This window comes from Sturnus vulgaris, chromosome 6, assembly GCF_052056855.1.
Source record: "Sturnus vulgaris isolate bStuVul1 chromosome 6, bStuVul1.hap1, whole genome shotgun sequence".
In the NCBI taxonomy this organism is placed as follows: domain Eukaryota; kingdom Metazoa; phylum Chordata; class Aves; order Passeriformes; family Sturnidae; genus Sturnus; species Sturnus vulgaris.
This window is the reverse complement of record NC_142248.1, coordinates 6,472,262-6,496,676: the sequence shown is the minus strand read 5'-3', so window position 1 is coordinate 6,496,676 and position 24,415 is coordinate 6,472,262. Positions and strand designations below refer to the sequence as shown.

Here is a 24,415-nt window from a genome sequence, read left to right as displayed (position 1 = left end):
GTCTTTTTATTGAGATAAGGATTAACTGAAACGACAATAATCACATTTACTGGCTTTTTGGTTTGATTTTGGTGTGTTGTGGGCTTTTTTTTCTGTAGTCTTATATTTGGCTAAACTAGAACTGAAAGCTGGAAGTTTTCACTACTAGAGACAACACTTACAATTTTTTATTTTTTTATTTAGGATTTTTGTCATATCATACCATGCTGATTCAAGTCTGTAGCACATCACAGCATTTTAAATTGACATTTGGCTCTGCCATATGTCATTCTGTGTTGTGGTACACCAGAGTAATATCATGTTTTATCAAGTTTATCAATACTTAATTTATCCTTAATATAGTTTTATCTAATCCATCTATTCATTTGACTTTATGCTCTTAGTCACTAAATACCAGAGCACAGACACATGGTTTCTCCTGGAAGATGCTATTTTGATGCTGTAGTTTAGGAGAAGTTTAGTAGTAGAAGTTTAGTTTAGCCAAAAAGTAATTCTGTTGCATTACACCATTTCACAAATAAAATTTCAAATGGGTTGATTTGGAGATTTTGCCATCAAGCTATGGGGATTTATCTAGAAGACTGAAAGACTAAAGCTTCAATGTATGAATTAAAATAATGATTTTTTAAGTTTAATTAGTTTCTCACTGTCTGTGTTGCATTTATCTAGCCAGTATTACCTAATTATGACTTTGAGGCTGTTTCTGTCCATTTGGATTCTAATTCAGGGCAAGGAACCATTATATAATTCATCAGGAAAAATGAAGAGGCATGACTGGTTAACAGTGTCTGTACCCTCATTATGTCACACAACACAGCAAAACAGTTTTCAGAAAATGCTGAATAAAGTCAAGGGGACCACCCAGACAAGCATAACAGATAAAACAATTACCTGGGGAGATTATTTTTTAATAATATCACAATTTTTTTCTTTCATTTAAAAGAAAAGAATGCATTTCCAAGTGGCTAATCAGGATCTGGGTATGGGGAATTTCTGGTCTGCAGTGATTTGCCTATTCAGTCATGCTGTTACAAAACACTAACTATAACAGCTCAAAAAAGCTGGAAAACTTCTAAGACAAAAAGACAAGTCCATGGAAAAGAGGTTGATTTTGCACTTATCTATCTGGAGATTGATTATTCACTTTCTTTTACTGCTGCCTTGCCCACAATAAGTCATAACACAAAAAAAATGAAAGTTTGACCATACTGGAAGTATTTTGCTAGAAACCAAATTATATTGAAAATGAGATGTAAATGCATAGAAGAGGGAATATGTAAAAGGACAGGAATTTTAGCTTCTGTAATTATTATTGTCACCTCTAGGAATGCCATGAATTATTTGCTTCTGCTGTGCCTTTCATTCACTCTTTCATAGAATGATATTCTGACTGAAAGTTATGGATTGTTGAGGAAGCTCGGTGTTTCCTTCAGAAAAATAAAGTTAGGAAATTCTTTTTTCTTATCTGTGCTTTCCATCTAATGTAACCTTTTAAAATGTACATATGTATATATCCTTTGAAATGACTATGGAAAAGGAACGTTTTGTGAAGACTGTGTGAATATATTTTCATAATGGATAATTGTTGCAGGAGCCTGATTTTTTAACATGACACATTCTACTCTTTCTCTGATCTCTTGGTTGCCAAAAACCTAATCTAAAGCCCAGTGAAGTATGTGGAAGTCTATTTTCCATTTGTCTTTCCTCTTAGTTTATAGTCACTTGTGTATTTACAGTCACTTGTGTAATGGAAATCAATGAGATTTTTTATGTATGTAGTAAAAATCGAGTGACTAAAATATTTTACCTATTGATATGTGTTCTTTGTCTAAGTATTTATATCTAGATTTTGGTCTATATGGATCTTAGTAGATATTAAATCTCTAGTTTCCTTTATTGAGACTGCCCTACCTGTATCTTCTTTCTCCACTCCAAAGGAAAAGCCATAACAATAAGATCAGTAGATAGTCTTCAATTCTGTTGATATGATAAAATCATATTTATTCCTAGAAAGGGTCGTAGTTGGGAATATTTTGTATGAAAATGATGGTTCAGAGACCAGAATAGATGTGTATCAGCAAACAATCAATCCTTTCTAATAATTTTTCATCCCTCAGTGTATCTGTCATGTAGGTGTTCATTTAATATTTGTGAATTTAATTATTCATTAACAGAAACTTGTTAATGGTTGTTAGGTGACTTAGGAGCCTAATTCTCATGATCATAAATTAATTACATGAGTAGAAACCAGAAACCCATTGAAAACCAATTAGTCTTAGGTCTGTAAGTGCCATTAACACTACAGAAAACAAAGTTTATGCTTCTAAATAATTTAGGCTCTTTAATATTTTTATGCTATGTCATTGCTAAAAACAGAAACAAACATTTCTGGTATCACTTGTTGAATATTAATAAAGATATATGTATATATATGTTTTTTAACACTTTATATGAATGAAGCAACCATTCTGCTCAGTAAATTTTACAACAAGCATAAACAGTTGAATAAATTCCTGTGTTCCAGTTGAAAATGCTTCTTGGTAAGAAGGCTCTGATTATATTGACATGTCCAAGCCTCAAAAGCCTTATGCAGCTTTCCTAAAAGGGGCATGACTGATGGTGAGTTCTGAGTTCTGTTTACAAGAGAAGGGAATATAGCAGAGAGGAGTTAACTATTAAAGAAGCTCCTGGACTTGCCTGCACATCAATTCCTTCCAGTTTTATACTGATCTGATTAGTAGAGTGTTTGCAGGAAGCTTGCATGGTGCTCTTGTGACTTCTATTCTTGGATTTCTTACTGGTAAAGTTCCAGATCTCACCGACATCAAACAGCACGAATGAACATCTGCTGCCCTCATAAACTTCCATTAAATATCCTCCCTGATGCCTCTGAGTGCAAGCCTGAGTATGGCCTTGGAGATGTATTCTATGGGGCAGATGGCCAAATTAAAGTTATTTACTTATACAGCACAGATACAATATTAAATCTACATAAAGCAGTCCAAAAAAGTACATATTACAGAGGAAGGGGAAGAGAACTGTGGCTTGATGTATAAAAATATTATATTGAAATAGTTTATTTAAAAAAAAAATCCTTAAGTGGGAAAATCTGAGAGTGGGGAACTTTAATACTAGCACCCTAAAATAAGGAGTCATATCTGCTATTTTTTGCATTAATGGAAGACATGTATTGTGCTGGCAACTCTATATGCATCACAATATATAGTGAATATATATGTACATATACACAGAGTCTCTGTGTGAATTGCAACATATGGGCTACATGTAATGATGGAGGAATTAAAAAAAACTAAACAATTGTGTATGTTTAAATGTTTTGTTCTTGAAGGCTTTTGCTTTCAGAAGCAGATCTGCTTCCCTCAGTTATAAATATAGCAAGTATTGTTATGCAATTTAAAGTCTTAATCACAGTATTAAGATAGCATAGAGCCCATTATGAAAAATGGAAATTAAAATACCTTATAAGTAATGTTTTTAACTAATTCTTTTGTTACAAAAACTATATGGGTGAAGATAAAGTATTTCTTTAATTAGTTCTACATTTTCTTCATCCACTAATAGGAATTACTATAACTTTAACCAAAATAATATTTTCAGAAAAGATCCCTCACAAGTGATGGGAAGGGAAGCTTTATCCTAAGAACAAAAGATGAAATTTTCTTTTGCATCTTAGAATTTGAGATCTATAGAACAGATGGGCAGGGTGGATTGCCACTGATTTCTTAAAAGTGAAATGGGATAAATATCAATGCATCCAATGTAGTATTTGCTATCTTTACGATGTAGCTTTATGTTGTATTATTTAGAAATGTTGGAGAATTGCAATATATTTAACAAAAAGATTATTGGCAGAATAGAGCTTTGTATATCTTCTTTCTAAGCTTCTAGTCTAGTAAGAAGAAAAGTGAGGGCAGGATGGCCCTCAGTGAGAGGCTGCTGAAGGATCCTATTGGGTCTGTATTGGGTATGACAGTGTCTCAAATGAATAAATTCAGGTATCCAGGAATATGAACCTATTTCAAATTAATGCAGTTGGGATCTGCAAATGTCACAGGTTTCTGTGTTGGTCCAGCTTGCCATTAACAAAAGTGTGCTTGGAACAAGACACAGCATAGCATGCAGATATTCCAGGACTTAGTCCATGCTTCTCTAGCTAATTAATCAAATACTGTCTTTTGGAATGCAAATAAATCAGCCCCTCAGAGAAACGTCTTCTTCTCTGTTTCACAAAGTACTCGCCCTGACTAAAACTCCACATAAAACTGCTTAATGTTCGTAGACAACAGTCACTCTGCTTACAGAGAAAGTCTGTCATTCTTATGCAAAAATCCTCCCACTCCAGAGTGGTTTACTGTGCCATTTCAGAAATCTGTCTCTAGTCTATGTATTTTAATGTCAATAGAATATGCTTCTGTTTTTTATCCCTAAACATTTTGGCAAACATGAAAGTGATCAGTTGACCATCTGATAGACTCAGTCAAGTTGCCTGTCAGACTTCTCAAGTTGCTGACTCCATCTGGTGTGAAGTCAGGAAAACTGACTGAAAAGAAGTTCTAATTTTATTTTTTGACGCCCGTAACCTTTTCAGCGAGTTCAACCCATGAATTCAAACCAGCCATAAGAAAGGCCAGGTAATTACTTTGTGATGAGAAGAGCAGCACTGAAGGATTTGCCTGGGGCTCAGAACACTGATTGTGGATAAAACTCAGCAAAGCCCGTGGCCCCAGAGGGCTGCCCAGGCTGGCTGTGCTGCAGGCTGATGTGCTTAGAGGAAAGGTCAGGCAGTTGTGGAAGCCTGAGCACACTGTGTGTCAGCTCTGTGGCTGGCAGTGCTCAGGAGCCCGGTGGGGAGCACAAAGGGATTGATGGAAATGAGTTAACTGATTCCCCTTTTCTTCAGGCCCACGTTCACTGGACATGACTGCCACTACAAACCGCTGGGGCTCTATTGAGAGCCTCCTGCATAATTGGAGTGGGACAGGAATGCTGGATATCTCAGGCCCTGGCTCTAGAAGTTTGCCCCCATCCTTATTTCATGCAGTTTCATTATAAAGAGTGTTTGGAGCAGGAAGAAATTATTTTTTTCTCTTCTAGATGTCAGGTTATTTCTAGGAAAATAGTATTCTTGGTTACATCCTATCACATATTGGCCACCCACCTGATACGAGTGGCTAATAGTTTCTATTGGCAACCACTGAAAAATCAGAGAAGCTTTTTAGCTTTGATTTATGAGAGAAGCCAGAATATTACTCGGGAAGAACATAGTAGAGGTTTTCCTTTCAGTAATTCTCATCTCTGCCTCATTTAATCTGAGTGCAGTTAGGAACACAGCCAGGTGCCTTCAGCATAGCCACAGCCTCCCATCCTTGCTTCCACAAGCAGTGATTGCACAGGAAAGCATGGAGGACTGCTGGGATTCCTCTTAAACTTCTAAATACACGAGCTTTCATTTATTCTAACGTCCTGCTTTTAAAATTGTGTAAGGAGGATAGACTGATTAGTAACACTGCCAAAAGCAGGTTGTCTTTTAAAACTTCTCTACCTAATAAACTTCCTTTGTTACCAGTGTTGGGTTTGTTTTGGGTTTTTTGGGTTTTTTTTTCATAAGAGATTGAATGTAATTCACTTAAATGCTTATATCTTGCAGTAGTTTTTTTGCCTGGGAACAAATTTGTCATCTAAATAAAATTAATCTATTGACTAGAATGCTCTCATAGTCTGAAACTCTATTTATCTTCTTAACCCTCTCAATCGTACATTTAAATATGAATTGTGCAGCTAGGCATTACAGAGAGATAGCTGGAGGACGTTTGTCTGATTGTCAGGGTAATTCTACAAGATTTTCAGTGTGTTATTTGAATATGGCAGGGGGTCAGGGTTTCCTATTATAACTTTTTAAAATTCCACTCCAATCATAAGGGCATTCTTCTTGAAAGAAAAAAAAAAGGAAAATAAAAGAAAAAGGAGTCTATGTACCACTATTTTCCCTATCAACAATCTCAGTGTTTTCAACCATTTCTGCATCTTGCATTATTGCTTTTCTCTATGTCTTCTTTCTTTATCTGAATCATAGGAGATATTTTAAAACCTACTGGAGTGGAAAACTACAAACTAAAGAAAACTACCTTCTCTACTGAAATAACTGAGTCAGAAGGAATTCCTGTCACTGGCTTCTTTCCTGAATTGTCTAAATAGCAGGCATTTCTCAAAACAATTTGGAAATCATGAAGTTGAGATCTCCATCTATTTTGATGTAAATTACTAAACAGTCACCAGCAGGTAGTAATTTAACTTCCAGCCTGACTAGTGGTTGTGAATGTAACCAGGAAAACACCTTCAAATAGGTTAACTAAATGAATGTTTCTATTTCACATCTACTGTCAATCCCCCTCTGGCTTTATTTCATGATTAAGTTTTGAGGAATTAAATGTTTATGGTAGTTTTTTGTTATTTCTCTGCCTTTAATTAAAGAATAAATTGTAGCTTCTGTTGCCAATTAAAATAATAACTTCAGTGCGAAAAATATTACAACTTTTTAGTCCCTATGAAGATTTCTGAGTGGAAATAAAGGTAGAATATACATAAATCTTGTAAAGCTTCCACATACACATCAGAATTGTAATTTTACTACTATCATCTCGACATGGAGCTCTAACAACTACTTAGTGCACCCACTGGAAAGATATTGTTTGGATTCAATTTAGGAAAGAAATTTAAGTAATAATTTTCATATAAAAATAATATGGACTAATGATAATAATATTCAGTAAAAGATAATTTGTATCTCATTGGAATCCTATTGTTTTTTAAATACATACATATATATACATATATATGTATGGCTAGCAGAATGATACTGTTATGCTCCAGTGATTGGAGATCTTTTCTATGTCACAAAATCCATTGATTTTGCTTGCTTTGGTATGACCATGGATTTGCTTATATATCAGCAGGTGAAGTGACAAGATGAGTCTTTGAAATTGAAATAGCATATCAGATAGGTTGTAGCTGTATGTTCATGGGAAATATTACTGCCAGAGTAGAACCTATGACTGCTCCCTTCTCTTGTGAGGTACCATAGTGTATATATGGGGAAAAAAACCAAACTTAGGAGGAAAAGTGTCTTGTGTAAAATATGACCATGGCCAGAAGTGCTCTCAAAATAACAGAACTGTAACCAAAATAACTGAGAGCATAGTTTCTCTTCTGTTGTCACCTCTAGGTTAGTGTATGGAGGTCATTAGCAGTATTTTGTGATAGTGTCCGTGTGCAGGTACTTGCAGACTCTGGTGCTCATGCATGCACAGCAGAGGTTTTAAAAAGCACTCTGGTGCTTTGCAATGACTTCTCGGAATGAGTGTCTGTGACAGTGCTAAATGTTTCCTAGCAGAGGAGTGCCATAGGCACTTTTAATAGAATTTAGAAGCTGATGGAAAGAGGCAAACTGTATGCTGAAATCCTGCTGTCTATCTGCAGCACAAGTCTAGCAGACAGGAACAGCAAAACCTTCTGACATTCAGTAAACCCCATAAGAGGTCTCCAGAGGGATTGCTTCCAGGAGTTGAACCATAACCTTTTTCTCTGTGAGCGTCACAGTCTGTGTCTCGCTGCAAAAAGTGCTGGCCAGTGCTCTAAACTTGATGTTGTCTATGTCATTGGCACCTTTTCCTGGAGAGGTAAGAGAAACGTGCTAATCTATTTCATATAGACAATAAAATCTGCCTTCTGCCTGGGATAGATGGAGCGTTTTCTCCCACTGGCTTAATAGTAGAGAGTTTTCTATAGTGCATATAATATCCCCTCATCTATGAAACCATAATTGTTGGCCTGCCTGTCCCTACTGTAACTTGCTTGGGAAAAAAGGTATTTGTGGTGTTGTGATTCTGAGGGGAAAAGTGAGTGCTGTCCTATTTGCTGCAGATGGCTTCTAAGAAAATAATAGAAAAACAAATAGTTCTTCGTCTGCAAGTAGCTTTCAGCTCCCTGAAATTTTGTTAAAGGTATTGTGAGTGTTCCAGGAGTCTTTTTTTCTGTTTTTTTTTTTTTTTTTTTTTTTTTTTTTTTTTTTTTTTGTTTTGTTTGTTTGTTTTTGGGTTTTTTTTGTTTGGTTGGTTTTTTTTAACTAAATTCTTCGCTGCTGTACTGAGACTAATCAACAGTAGTTATCAAATACTTCAGGTGAGGTTTTTTAAATGCAGACTTTTGAAATTTTGCAAATATGGCTGGCCTTGTTTTGCTGAAATTTTCTGCTCCTGAAAATGAAGAAGGATGTATTTTTCCAGGCTGCACTGTTGAGAACAAAATGAAGTATTTTGATGAAGGAAGTCAGGACACTATTCATGTCACTTATCCATAGCAAAAGTGCATCTGGAAAGTTACTTTGCAAAGAAAACCAAAATAGTTTTATGTTATCTGCAAAGTTAATGTAGCAGTGTCTGAGAAATAATTTCTCTGTTCATGTCATACAGGCACTGACATTGGAAATCTGAGAGGATCCTTCTCTCTGAGGCATTATTGTTCATTAGAATAGAATATTACTTAGAATTCATAAAAATATAATATTTTACATTAAATATTATAATTTTTTTTAAAAAAAGTTATTGACAACAATAACAATTTGGGTAATCCTGATGGAGCTGCTTGAATCAAGGCTATGAGACTAGATGATGCAACTTCCTATATACTTAGAATACTTTTCAGTAAAATTGGAGAGCTTTGGGATTGGCCCATCTAGAGAGCTCTCAGGACTTTAGGAACAAGAAGTAACAACTCTTCCTAAATGCAGAAGTCTACTTTTCTGTCTGCTCTGCTGTAACTTGGAATAATTGGAAGCGGAGCTGCTGGATATCAAAATAACCCATGCAGTCTAATGTCCATGCACCAGTTGGTATTTATTTCTGCTTTAAGGCACACACTACTCAGCTAAAAGTTTTTACCTATACATTCTGCTGTTTTGATTGTAAGGATTGGGAACATTTGCAGTCTCTTCTGTTCACTTCAGAGTTGGTAACTTTATCAGCTCTACGTGTGCCAAACACTGCTCTGCAGCATCTGGCTGTTAAGCTGTTTAATCTCCCTGGGAGAATCTTGGTTTAAACCCATGGCTAAGAATTGTATAAAGATATGTCCAAGACAGATGTCTTTCAACATCTGTAACATTTGATATTGATGTGTATAATAAAGTCAGTCTGCTTTTCAGAACTCTCCATGTAATTTGGGCTCTCCTGAGCCCAAGGAGGGTTTGAAAACATCACTTATTTCTGTGTTGCTTCTTGAAATCATCAAGACACAAGATTTATGACATCGTTTTTTTCTTCACATTTGAGTCTTGCTGCTTCAACACTTGTAGTTGTAGAAACCAAAACTGTTCATGTGTCTTGAAGGGACAGTTAAAATCAGCAATGAAAAGCTGGTATATACACATGTACTTGGCTAAATACACTGAATAGATTTCTAATGAGAAACAATATGAACATTAGAAAAAAAGAGCAATATCTGTTTTTACTTTACCTTTCTAATGATAGTTCTCAGAAAAAAACAAAAATAAAAGCAGAAACATTTACCTTGTTTCTAGACTGAAATATTTCCTTTTGCCATATTAGAATAATTTTTGTTTTCTTAACTGTGTTACAAGAGGCTTCTGCCTCTTTGAAAAAAGCATAACTCATTGTTTGGGAATGACAGGAAAATGTATCTATTCTATGCTTAAAACAACAATAGACCTTAATTGGTTGATAAATGAATACCTTTTCATATATATATATATATATATAAATGTGGGTTTGTTTAAAACATTTGAAATATGTGAGGCTTTAGATTAAATTACACAATGCTGTATGATTCCAATATATTCTTTTGCTTATATGCCAAAGATTTGAGTCCTGTGGTTCTTCTCCTCACCTAATAAGGTACACAGACTTATGTTTCTAGATGTAAAAATCAAGGATAAATGCTAAAAAATGTGCATCTTAACCATTACACTCTATCTTATTTTTCTTATAAAGAATGTTGGAGTGAGAAAAAAAAAAAAAGCTGGGGTAGCCTAGTAGAGGTTTTGGTGGAATATAACTATCCAAAATGGCAATGTGACCATACAATGAAGCTGAGCACCTTTTCTTGTAGAAAGTACTACTGTTTGAAAAGTGTCTTTTTGTTCCTAAGTACTACTAACTACTGGCACACAGATCAAGCAGACACTACAAAGATCACTGCAAAAATATCCTCTCGTTAGAATACATTATGAAATGTCTGTGACTTTGAAAATTATTTGGTTGTTGTATCATTCCAGTTCGTGGCAGAGGGATGTGCACAACACAGAAAAAGTTTCTGTGGTACCAAAAAAATTTGAATAAGAGTTTCACCTTGGAAGTGGTCAGACAACATATTATACAAGTGTTGAATGATAATCAACAGTTGTTATTTTTGTGTAAATATTATTCTTCCATTTATTTAAACAGAGAACAATCTTTTCCTATCTCAATTTATTGTGTTAGGTATTCAGTTAATTGTTTTTCTTCATCAAGTCTTTGCTGCTTCATATGTCCCTTCCACATGACCATTCTGTCCTCTTAAAAAGATCAGAGTAAAGGTGAAGGGAAAGAAAGAACAAGGAGCTCTTACTCCTTTGTACAACAGCTTTTTTGGTGGGCTTTTTGAGGCTTTTTGCTCTTTTTAAATTGTGTGTTCTGCCAAGAGCTTTAGAGAAAACAAGCCTTTTCAATACTCTTGTAAAATAACAGGGAGATGTATATTTTTTGTTACAGTAACCAGCATTAGAAGGGAAATTACCTCAAAATAATTGTTATATTGGTTGTTTTTTATCCTATTTATTGGGTATGCTGTAAACATTTTTAATCCACACAATGCCAGCTAAAGTCAAAGCAGTTTTTCTTTTTTTCTCATTTATATCTATATTTTTTCTTAGTTGTTTTATTCTTATATTTATTGTCAGCTATAATAGATGTTACAGATTTGTGCTGAGGTTTTCAGTACAAGTCTTACGAGGCTCATGCTAATGCTGTCTAGACTGTTTCTATTTAAATTGTGAGAATGTGACCTACTTTCATCTCTGTCACTGCATCTGTGGATTCTCCTCTTCATGTCATATTAATTCATCCAAGTTTAATGATTGTCCTGCCTCATTAGCTGGGCTTACAGGACACATATGGGAGACCTCAGCCAGGCCAAAACTCATTTCTCAGTCGTGCCAAGAACGTGTCACTGTGTTTATCATGCCCTTTGTGACCTGGTGATCCCAAGTGCATATGCCTAATAGTTATTATTAATGGTTGCTGAGATAGATTTCATAAAGTTTAACAAAATCACTTCATGATGATCTGTCCTTCTGTACTTTAATGATTGGTGAGTAATGTTCACTCTTATACATGCAGATGCAGCATGCAACAAGAATTGAGTTTTAATGCTGACTCATTTTTTCTTTGAATACTGAATAGAAAAAAAATACCTTCCACTTTTAATCTGTGTCTTGATTCTACGTTTCATTAAAACTTCTGCCTGACTTTGATGCCATTTTATTTTTTTTGTTTTTTGCCTTTGTAAATGTAGAACTTTCTTGAATCTCTTCCACTGCTATTTTCTGTTTTCTCTGCTATCTGTCAGCTAATTAGTAAAATAGAAAGTATGTCAACATAATTCACAAAAGAAACTTTAGTGGACATAAAATGTTTCAGGTAGGTGTTAATGAAGGCAACTGGATTTGTCAATTCAGTACTGCTTTAAATATTAATCCCTTCATGGTGTGGAACATAATATTTCTTAATAAAAGAAGAAAATGAAAATGCCTTAAGTTACCCAGTGAAATTATTGCATGTTATGATGGTAAATGTGGCTTTCTGACTTGGTTGAAATGTTGTAAGCTAAGATTTAGTTGGTGTTTATTCATGGTGGTTCTTGTCACACTGCAGTGAGCCAAGTTGAAACCCAGTACTTCTGATGAACAGCAATGTGCATGCAAGATTAGGAAAATGTCCTGAAATTTAGGTGATCAGGAGCTGACTGATGTGGAGCTTCAGGGAGGTGATTCTGAAAGACATAAACATGCCTTGCCTAATGAGATGTTCTAGGTGTGGTCAGTAAGTATTGGGCTATAGTTAGTTGATGTACAAACCACTCAGAAATAGGAATTATTTTACATATAGCTTGCTACTAATTTATCTGTAGGAGGTCTGCTTCATTTTAGCAGATGAAGTAGTCACTGTGCAAAGTTTCACACAAGAGCCATAGACTAATTAAATAAAGTAAAAGTTAAGTGGTTTTTAAATGCTTGCTAGGCTAGTATATTGTACTGTATATATCCCTATGAATTAGGATCTTAGTAGGAGTGCTGTGTGGTTACTGGAATATAAACTGTGTTCAGCATACAGCTGTCTTCAGTACATGGCACAGAGGTGTCTTCATCACTCTGGTGTTCAAATTAAAGAAAAAGCAGATCATCCTAAAATTAGAGAATTAGCAAATTCTCATGCAATTTTATTTTAGAACTTCAGAATCTAAGTGCTTTTCACTGAGATTATTAATTGTCCTCCTAAGGTTTATGGGGATTGTTTGGTTTGGGTTTTTTTGGTTGGTTGGACTATTTTTTGGAGTTTTTTGGTTTGGCATTTTTGTTGGAGAGGGGTGGGTGGGTTTATTGGTGTTTGGTGGGGTTTTTTTGATGTGGAAATGCAGCTAATGTGAATATTTTCCCTATAAATCTTTTTCAATACGAAACAGGGATGCTGTGAACATAAATTCTTTGTTTATTGTGTTTGGACTAGATCTTCCAAAAGTGAGTGTACATTAGATATGACTCACACAGCATTAAAACTCTGCAGTGAATTATTTTAATTGTATATAAAATGCAAAACATAGAATAAGGTTTCTAATAGTTTCCTTCTTATTTAAAAAGCCTTTGTCATGTTCACGCTACTGCATTAACAGAAGAAAGAGAAATCCTTAAAGAATTTATTTACAGTTGAAAATCCATCAACAGGACTAAATTATTCATTCGAGCAGTTCAAGAAATCTGGGATTTAATAGGACACTGAAGGGTTTCCAAGTCCAAGCCTTGGATGCAAAGTTGTGGGATATTTTTGAATACCACAGCTCTCAAGACCCTGATTGACCTTTGATTTATGAGCTGCCGTTTACAAATTTTTAACTACTGGTTGGAAATATTATTCCAAAAGTCATTGAGATGAACTCAATTATTTTGCAAGTAATTTATTGGTTAGGATTGTAGGTACCAAAAGTTACTCTTTACAAACCAGTGGGTTTGAGAATTGCATAGAATGTAAGATATTCAGAGCTCTTTTCCTCTGTGTTTTTTTTGGGGGAGCAGTCCTTGCTTCCTTCTTATGTCAAGCACTCAGCAAGTGCACAGCTCAGAATCCTTTTTGTGACTTCCCAGAACAGCCTAGAATGATTACATTTACAAGAATATACTTGTTTTCATTAATTTGTTCTTAAAAGTACTCTACAAAATGGAAAACAGATTAGAGGTCAGTCCCATATAAGCAGAGATGTGGCTTCCCTCACTGGTAATATCAGTGTCAGTGTGATGCCAATTCAATGTGACATAATTTTTCTCTATATGACTATTCAGATAGTATGGCCTAAATGATACACTCAGATTTTTGAGTTGTTTTATGATCAGTGATGATGTGACGAGTTCAGTAACAGTATTTTTATTTTTCACTTTCTCTCCACAGACATTTTAGTCATTAGCATTCAGTTACAGAGAGTATGTGCTCTTCATTCTATTTAAGATTTAAAAAGTCATGTATTGTAAGTGCTGAAAAAGCACTGTAGGATGATACTCAGCACTAATGCTCTTATTAAACCCAGCAATATACTTAAAGGTATTTTCTGAGGGTAGTTTTTTCTCTCCTAATAAAACCCACACAGGCATTTTCGTGGGAATGACAGAGACATGGTTGCATGCAATGGTTGTTTGTACCTTGTCATGCATCAACTTTGTCTCATTTCAAATGTAGAACGAACTGTTGGAAATCATCACTCTGAGTCACATACAGTGACATTTTTCCATCTTCATTTTTTGCTGTAATATTTATTGGTTTTCCTCTCTCTGCCCTAAATTGCTGATCTTAATTACAAATATCTGGAAATATGGGTATCTGGAATGCATTGTTCAGAGGTGAATTTAAGCAAGTGTGATTAAAGTGGTGGTATGTGGTCATGCATCTTTCTAATACACAGTACTGTGTTTAATACAAAAGCTTTAGATGGGAAGAAGGAATAGAAAGTAAACAAAGAAAAACTGGATGAAAATTCATAATGTTAAGTACAGACAGAACCATCTGAATAACAAAATAATAGCTGTGTTACGAGAATGATTTTGGAGTCACTTAACACTGAATCTCACAACACAATGCAGAAAATTATGTAGAAAATAATCAGAAGTGCTTGATGATATGGACAAAACACTTATAAATTGATTGACAGTTTCACAAGTAGTTTTTAAATGTGTACATGGAAGTATTGGCTAAACAATTTTATATGAACGAGTTATTTCCTAAGGGAAGGTTGTGTATCTGCTAATAATTAGGATTTTGAGGTTATTGAAAGAGTTGACATTTTAACCTTTGAGTTTGTGTAAAACTTCTTCATTTTGAAAGACAAAAATTATGAATGCATGCATGTGTTATGATCGTCCAGCTAATCCTTTTAAATTCAAAATCAAGAAGAAAAAGTATACTGGTGTCGAAATAAAAGAAAATTTTCTCTCATTTTCCTTCTACTAAAACCAATTTTGAAAAAATAATTTCAGAACAAAAGGCACATTGTATGATCTTGTATGCAGTGTTTTTGCTTTGGATTTCTGAGGGTTTTAATGAAATTTGAAATTCAGCTTCAAAAAGGAGCTATTACATATCTTGGCAATGAAGACAAAGAAAATTTAGAAAAACTGGTGTTTTGGAAAGAACTGAAACAAGTGACATTGAAAAAAAGAGAAGAACGAGGTATGGAAGTGGGGGAACAATGAAAGTTTTCAGCAGGTGAAAAATTGTTGCAAACAAGGGCAATCCATGCTCAATGTGGGCAGGATATGGTGGTTAACATGGGATGTGGTTTCTGTAGGATATGGGTTTATACTGTAACAGATTTTTCCATGCTGTTATTGGAGATCTCATTCTAATATAGACACTGAAATATTGGGCCATAAGGTAGTAGAATATCTATTACTAAATTCTTCACAAAAAATGTAGAGTGCTTATCAAAAATTATGATATGCTACCTTGTGAGAGAAGGTAGAGCAGTAAAAACATTACCTGCTTAAAGGAATTAATTTTCTGAATATAAAATGGGTTAGATGGCTTCTAGACTCAAGGTAAAGTTTAGTTTTATACTCAAACCTCATAAAATTATTTTATTTCTAAATTTTAGTGTTTCTTTTGTATTGGCATTCAAAGTACAAACCTGTTTTTAGTTTTGAAATGGCAAACAGACTGGTTTGTACTACCTCTCTCTCTTGAAAATATTCATACTATATTTCTGCTATTTACAGCCTCTCTTCAGACTTTCAGAATACAAAACAGCAGTGATTTTCCCATAGATTTCAAGAATGAGTTATTTTCTCAAATAGAAACCATAATAAAATAAATTAACTGGTGGCTTAAAATCATGACAATGACTTTCAAGAGGCAAACAAACTGTTTATGGTTATGTGGGATCCAGGCTGTGAGAAGTAAGTGCAAAAATATCACAAAATCACTCTGATCTATATATTCTGAAATTTTTGCTAAGGAAAATTAATTGATTTCCCCCCCTGGTACTTAGTTCATACAGAACATTAAAGCATGGCAATTCCAACAAGTAGATGTGTGCAAATCAGAGGTTTTACTCCAATTCTAGTGGCAAGGTGGCTATTTGTGGCAATATTGTCACTTCATTTTGTCTTGTACTTTTCTAGCAACTTGACATTTATTCAAGGATGAATTTATTTGCATGTATCAGGACTTATGTTAACATAAGTCTGGAAAATGCAGGCATAAAATGTGTGCTTTGTAATTTAAGGTCACACAAACACAAATGTTTGGAAAAGTCTGTGTGCAACCACTTTTTCCTGGAAAGGGACATTACATAGCAACAGACTTGAGTGTTATTAGAGTGGTAGGAGAGGGCAAGGAGAAAATCAAGAGTTGACTCATGTATTGCTGAATTTACCTGGAGTGGGGAACATACAAGTTTGTTTATTTCTGTTAGTTGATTTGAACATTTTGGAACCACAATCACAATCAAGGTTAGTGTGTAGCTTGAAGAAAGTTCTGGTTACATAATCTTAAAGCTAGCAAGTTTTTTTTTCCCCCACTCCTCCAGTTTTCTCTGTTGCTGTAAATTAAGCTACATTTTTGCTTTAACTCATACAGGTGTCAAGAACGATTTATAATAATGAGTGTGCAAGTTAGTCTTACTTATTTTCTCTTATCAACTGTGTTCTGGAGGAGGTGCAGGACTGTGTTTTACATTTATAATTTTTATTTTTGGGGAATAAAAAATAGAAATAACTCTTGCTTTTTTTTTAATGACTTCATATTATTTTTTTTGTTGTTATTATTGATGGATATTTAAAGAGTTGTTGACAGTGCAACATAACACTTTGAGTAACCTATGCAGTATAATTTATGTGCACCCAGTAGGCATGGGTCAAAACATCTGTCTGAAATCTCCCAGACAGTCTTTCACAGGTCTGTGGTCTTGTCTTCTATACATGGAAGAAAGGTATCCATAGGCAGAAGTGCATTCTGCTGCATCACTCTCACCTTTATCAAAATCTGTGCAGTGTAAGCTCCTCGATGAAACAGCGTTACAAAAGTCTCCTTTACCATACAGTTACAAACCATTGCTGTAAACAGGTAATGAGCTAATAAAGAAACAATTTGCTCTCCTTTTGCTCTAGTTTTTTAATCAGTTGGTTTTGTTTCAGAGACCTTGGTGCTGTGATGGGGCTGGCAGGCAGCAGAGGAAGACTGTCAGAGTGAGACATCTCCATTGCTTGTCTGAACTTTGGCATAAGAATGACAGTTGTCAGGAAATACCTCAATTTATATGCTGATCCCTAGCTGATTTTTCATGTCTTCTGATAATTTAGTTTCCTCTATCCTCATATGACACCTGTTAAATTTTATCATTATCTCCATGTTACTTTTCTCTAGGTTAATACTTACAGTTATATTTGCACACAAAATTATTTTTACTCTGCTTGTATGGAGCAGACAGAGTAAGTTTATGTATAGACATATGTATGTGTACAACAAGAATAGCTGACAGTCATTTTATGTAGGTGAAGAAATAATATAGAATCATAGAATATCTTGAGTTGGAAGGAGCCCACAGGGGTCATTGAAGTCCAACCTCTGGCCCTGCAATTCAGCTTTTATGAAGGTAATTCTGACAAAGTCATTGTGTATACTTCCTTGAGCAGGTCCAGTAGGAACTGGCTGGTAATCATTAGAAATATCTGAGAATAAATCCTTGGTACACATTTGGCCTCCTGTTTCAATGGACATTCACCATGTTTGACCACAGACTATCTTAGGCAATCTCAATCTTTTCAAGTATCATTCAAAAGCAGGATCTTTATAATCTCAGCAAACCTCTTTTTCAGTATATTCATATCCTAAAATTACCTATGAATAAATCTTGTATTTTGCATAGTTTTATTTCAATTAAGTATTTTACTTTAAGCTTACATATCAGTGTATTAGAAAAATATTTTTATACTTTTTATCAAGATTTTAAAAATTTCTTTTTTGAAAGATTTTTATCTTTCATGGAGTGTCTTTATAGTCTGACTTCTAATAATTCAGAAGCATATGCCATATCTAATAACAGTATAAATTTATTTATGTAGGCTAAGGTAGGCCAGTTTCATCTGGAATGATCTAGTGTAATTTGAAATGGAAAACACAGCTGCTTCTGACACATTTGGGTGAAAGTTATACTTACCAGTTATACTTTATGTATTTGAAAGACTGTGATTTGAGACCAACATTTTAATGTTGGATCATTTCTTTCTAACTTGATTTTCAATAGTGAATATGTCCAGGATGCCAGAGTATCACAAGGAACAGCAGGATATCAATCAATAAAACTCAGAGAATCAAGCCAGATGTCCCACAATGACAATTTTGCATAAAGATCATCACTTCTTGAGCTAATAAACCTGTTGAGGTACTGGAGATACAGATGTTCTCTCTTCATTCTTAATTCCTTGATCCCACTGTTCTGGTTTTAAGGTTGCCTTTTCGATATTTTCATTCTACATTTGAAACGACAATATTTTGTTCCTTGTGACACATTTCTAGTGCATAGGTTAGCATAGTGGGTGCTGTTTATCCCTCTGACATCCTGTAGTAGGTTCCCATTCAATAGACATCAGCAGCCAGCATTGCAATGGGAATATTCAGCTCCCAGGACAGCATAGGTGACATTCCTAAACAATTCCTCTCTCACCGTGGCTCTCAGTTTTCATATTAATAACAGGGGAAAAGCCCTAAAACTCTGGGGTGGTTAAAAAGCAGCTAAGATATGCCTGAGAGATTGTGGGCTCTTGTAGGTGTTGTGTGTCTGTGCTGGATGTGCCTGGAGATATTTGCTCTTCTCAGATATATTTTGAGCAGGACGCTGGACTGGATGACCCCTTCCCTACCAAAGTTATGACTCTGTAATTTAATTTGTCCCTTGTAATTATTAATGGGGAAAAACAAGAAAGCAAACCACCAAACAACAAAAAAAACACCAACAAAACCCAAACCAAGAATGTTCTAGAAAGAGTATCTCATACTGCAAAAGTATATTTCCTCTCTCCTTTATTTGCCTTTAACCTGCTTGGTTGTTCCATAAAAAGTGTAAAGATGAGGTGGATTTTATAACAAATTTTGCTAGAAGTCATCAGATAACAATTCTGCATCTTATGAAAATTTAATTATACATGGTGCAGTGCTTATTGAAAGAAATTGACTTTTTAATGAAGATATGAATACATAAATCCTTTCAAGTTTTCACTTTTATATTCATCCTGACCTTCACGTATCACCTTTGCCCTCAGCCACGTTGTTTTAAATTGCTTGCTTACTGTTCTCAAATTGTTCAGTGGGTTAGGAAATGGTCACACAATGAGGAACATGCTTTGTACTGCTTAGACCATTAAATTCCAGATCAAGTTAGGAAGTTTTGTTCAGTTTCTTTGGCATCAGTACCTTTTGAATAAGGATGAAAAATGATGGTGACATGACAGTGACATTATTGTCTTTTACCTGCTAAAATTTTCAAAGATATTGAACACAAATCCCAATTCTTGCCATTGATGTGAAAGTTCTGTGTGGTATTACTGAGAATCACCTACCAAAAGTTACATTTTGTGGGTCCTGTATGTGGACTCCTATAAGATGATTCCTATACGTGGATTGTAGCCACACTGAGATGAAGAAACCATTAATGTGTGTAGATTTTTAATTGAAAGGTAATAAGTTTATAGGGTTTTATAGAAAGATAAATACTATAATTTTACTAACAAATTTATATTCTTGATAGAGGAGCATGATAATTAGCTGCTCTTAGTAGTTTCCTAGGAAATGCTCTGCACTTGAGTCATTACTGCTCAAATTCATGGTCTAACAAGGAATATTACCGTGTGATTTTTATCATATTATCAAATGTATTCTAAAAGAAATACCATGAGTGAACTAGAGATAAGGTTTGGAAGTGCTGATACCAGCTGAAAGTCTCACACAGGGCTGGTTGCATTGGCACTACAGAAATGTTTTCTGACCTCGTAAGTCTGTTTGAGGATTCTCTGAATTTCTGCTGAAGTCTGACTTTAAAGTCGAGCAAAACCAAAATCCCTAAACAGAGAGTCGCTGGTGTATATGAGGAAAGAAAATAGAAAGAAGCAGAAAAGTAGAAGTTATCTCAATATTGTAATAGTTTTAAAGATGGGCCTAGAAAATAAATTTGCCCATTGTGATTTCATTGTCTGCAAATACTTAAGGAAGCAATTTTTTGTCAGAAAAAACCCATACATTTTTGCTCATGAAAGCTGATTTTCAAATACATAAACACTGAGTTTGATTTTTTTTTTATATGTATAACTAGGTAATTTCACATTCAAGAAATTCAGATTACCTTCTTTAACTAATTGCCTTATTTTTGTGTGTGTGTGTGTGTATTTGAACCTGATGCTTATATCTGATTTCCTTATTTTGCTGACTTATTTCTTTTCATTCTTCCTGGGTAATTTTAGGTTCTTCTATTTGTGTTTTCTCCGACCCTGCAGATTCTTCCTTCTCTTGATTAACTTTTTTTTCCTCAGTGCAAAGCACTGTGCTAACACTCGGACCCATACAAGTATTTGAGCATTTGACCTGTTCTTTGTCCAGATCACTTTCTCCGAGCCTGACAGATCTTGCTGGATAATATTTAGTGGCTATTTTACACACAGAATTCCGACTCCACCTCAGGAGGGCCTTTTAGATATGTCTCCATTTGCAATGGATGAATTGTGTTGGTTGTTAGTAACCAGCTGATGATGCCCTTGCTTGTGTTGTCAGATCCATTTCACAAAGAGCAGCCAACTTGTGCCTGGACTGTTACAGAGGTATTTTCCCCAAATGCCCTGTGCTTCTGCAGCCCCTCTCGGTGCTGTTCAGCACTGATAACTGCTGGGCACGATGACAGTCTGAGTGACATGCCATGCAATGAATAATAATGTGTCATAGCTGCAAGCAGTTAGAGCTTCCCTCACTTCTAGCACCTTGCCTAATGTGCCTCTCCCACAGACTTTTGTGACAAAGGGCTGGGATATATTTATATACTTGCTCTCATTTAACCAAAGCAGAAATCCTTGTCATTCTAGAGCTTAGCATACAAGGTCTTCATCAGCATGGTTGCCCTATAAATATCCCACTTAAATACCTTAGAGAATCAAATCCCAAGGATGGGCATGGGTATAATACAGAACTAGCCCAGGGAAAATATCAATCAGTTTGCTAAAGTAAGAATGTATAAGATGAAGGTATTTGAAGTTTTTTGCAGCAAGGTACAGAAGAGGCATCTCAGATGTTTTCCCTGTCTTAGTATTAGCATTTTCTGGAAATAAATTCCCATCTGTGAATAAATTGCCTAATGCATATTCTCTCTGCATAGAATTGCCCCAGTCATTATGACAAGTTGTAGCTTGTTTTGAGGTTTTTTGGGTTTTCTAACTGACCAGCAGGCTTAATGACTGACTCATATCCTGCCATGCACTGCCTCCCACCTAATACCATAGTGACAAGCTGCTCGTTTTCTTCTCTTCAACAGGAATAAGGAATGGAAATTTAGTCTTTAGAAAATGGGATAGTCATCATTATCAGTATGGTTAAACTGACCTGGATGGTGCTGACTACCTGTAAGATATACTCATTACCCCTGCAAGGTTACACATGGAATTTAAACATTTAGCACCTGTTAATTTCTGTTATATTAGCAAGCAAAAAAAAAAAAAAAATTCTGGAAGGCTTCTAAAGATGAAAACATATGGGAGTTAGCTGATTAATGCACTTAGACAAAATCTGTAAATCACAGAATTTTCCAAATCCACATGTTTAAGCACTGTTTAAAATATCATTTAGAGATTTTGTTTGTAGAATAAAGTCAGGTTTTGTGATGTTCTGATGTTGCTCAGAAAAATTTAAATGAAAGAATTTCAGCAAGAGCAATTTCTTGTGTCAACAAGAAGCATTTCTGGTCTTAAACACATTAATTTAATGGGAACAATGCCAATGCTGATGTTCCTACAAACAAGCAGACAATCCTAAACTATTGCATTCAAGGAGCAATCTGCATCAATCTCTTTAAAAGTAGTATTTTCTAATATCTAAAATCTAGTCTATTTTTAAATATATATCAAGATTTTGTCAATTATTTCACACATTTTTGAGAGGTTCTTTTATATAAATGTCTACTCCTTAAATCCTTATGACCATAAAACCTCCATGCCAGTTACATTTAAAAATTAAAGCATTTAAACATCACCATTTGTCATGACAAACATCTTTGTGCATAGATTATGGATCTCTAAAAAAGGCAGAAACAAACCAGTCTTTGATTCTTCTGTCTCCAGTAGTCATGCAGGAAAGGAAACAGCAATTTGCATACAATTCTGTGATTTTCAATAGCTATGTGAATTCTTGAAGAAATGTTAAGGGAAAATAATTCTGTAAAAAAGATCACTTTGGAATGATATATTTAATATTTGTTTAAATATTAATCAGTAGCAATTGATAAATTTCTATTTTGTTTGTATTTATTTTCCTAAGAAAAATGAGGGCAGGAGCATTAAATAAATTAATAAACTAATTTTTCTTTAATTATCATCTTTCTTGGGACACATTTTGATATGAAGTTGAAACACCTCTGCAATCTTAATTTTGTGAGAGATTGCATTAAAATTTTTCTCTGAACCTAAGATTTTATTCTAAATTTCTCCTCCAAAAAAAAAAAAATTGCTAGAAAAATGTACTTTATGTGCTTTAGGGTTATAGATGGTTAATTCCTGCTTCCAGATCTATGCCTTCATGTATGGAGTTATTAAATATGTTTTCCAAAAGTGATGACTCATTGTAGTTGGCTCATCTTTGGAGAACACATTTTAACTGGAGCTGGATTTAGCAAATATTGCTGTGCTGCTTTTGAAAATAAGGCCCACTTGAAACATTTTAAATGAAAGGTCATATTCCTTGACCTCCTGATTTTCCATTTCTTCCAAAATTTTCCACTAAGTTTTGAATAGGTTTTTAAAAAGTTGTCTTCAGCTTCTTATTTTAATTTTCTCAATATTAGCCCTCCTTATTGTTCAAAGGCTATCAGAACTGTGATTTTTGAAGCCAATAGTGCTCCTTATCTCCAAATTATAATTTTTTTAATATTTTTTTACTTCTACCTACATACATAAAGCAAATTCAATTTAAAGGAAATGCAGTCTCAATATAAGCTAGGAGAAGGTGCAAGGAGAGAGAAATAGGTCTGAAAACCCCAAAAGGATTTAGTACAACTCTGGATAAAATCCAGACTTCTGTGCATCACCTCGTGTGTTGGTTTTTTTCCCCATACTCAAGCAATTATTATAATCATTATGTTCAGCTTCTTAAAACAATGTTTCATCTCTTACAGATGTTTTATCCTGTTAACCACCACAAGTAATCCCTTTAACAAGAAACTCTTCCCTAGACCTTGAAGATCAGATGTGATTCAGTAAGGTGGGTATAGATTTAATACTTTACCATTCCACCTGGTAATGAAGTTCAGACAGTTCGTAGGAAAAACTTAGCCTAAATGACCATTGAATAAACAAGAAATAATTTATTGTTTATTACTACAATAAAATAATAGTTGGAATAATAGAATAAAAACAAATTTTAAAAAATACTCTTTAAATACCTTCATTCTTGCCATCACATTCACCACTTGTGACTGACAGCATTTCTCCTTATTCGTATGTCTAGTGTGGGGTCAATAAAGAATGAGAAAAGCTCTCAACCACAGACTTTTTGAGAACTTTTCAAAGGGCCCTGCCCTGATGGGGACAAAGATGTTTATTCATATTAAACCTGTTTCCTCTCATTGTCTCCAAAATATAGAGTTACCATTTCCACTTGTAACATTTCCAGTGCTTAAGTGCAAATTCAATGAAAATTGGTCTTGGCTATTCTTCCACTTATACTGCTTTATGAAGTGAAAGTTATGGAGCAGTCTGCTATGGAATACTCTTGTATTCTTTTTAGAAATGACACTACAGTGCACTAGACAGATTCTTGGTCTGTTCTGGAGTGGCAGTAACCCAGCAAATTCCAAAGGAGTTTCAGAAGGCTCATCACTGTCTTGTAGTGCTTCATCCATCTCTCTAAGATGATACTGGAAGATGTTTGGTTACTTCTTGTGCTCTTTAAATGATGTAGAGTTTTAATGTGTATGTGGAGATAAAAGGGAGAGCTGGGCACCTGATGAGAAAATCCACAGAAATCAAGGCTGAGGAGTGATTTTTTAAGTAACCTACATCATAGTCCAGAACATTTGTGAGTATAAAGACAGTGCTTCTTGCCTGCATTCATTTCTAGGTCCTAAATTGTTCCCTGACTTCTCATTCATCTAGTTTAAGCCAACATCTGTCAATGTACGTTTATATTACAATATGTTCAGGGATCTTAAATTATGTAATATCAGCTATTGACTGCTAGGGTACAGAAAAGAATGATAATTATTTAGAGGGATGGGGTTTTATCCTATTTGCTATATTTGCTTATATTTTCCAATCTGCCTTGCCTGATGTGGTGCACATCATGTGGTGATTATGGGGTCAGGTCATGTGCTGACACTACTGGAAGATTTTACTCTT

The 24,415-nt window shown here is 34.8% G+C and overlaps 1 protein-coding gene across 4 annotated transcripts in view; it reads left to right on the top strand.

The window, feature by feature from the left end:
• The window catches only part of LRRC4C (leucine rich repeat containing 4C), a 473,950-nt gene that overhangs the window by 354,310 nt on the left and 95,225 nt on the right, over window positions 1–24,415 (top strand). For all 4 annotated transcript variants that reach the window (XM_088166807.1, XM_088166804.1, XM_088166808.1 and 1 more), the window contains one exon: window positions 23,194–23,279. The gene's annotated coding sequence lies outside the window, so the exon portion shown is untranslated. The remainder of the gene's footprint in view (window positions 1–23,193; window positions 23,280–24,415) is intronic.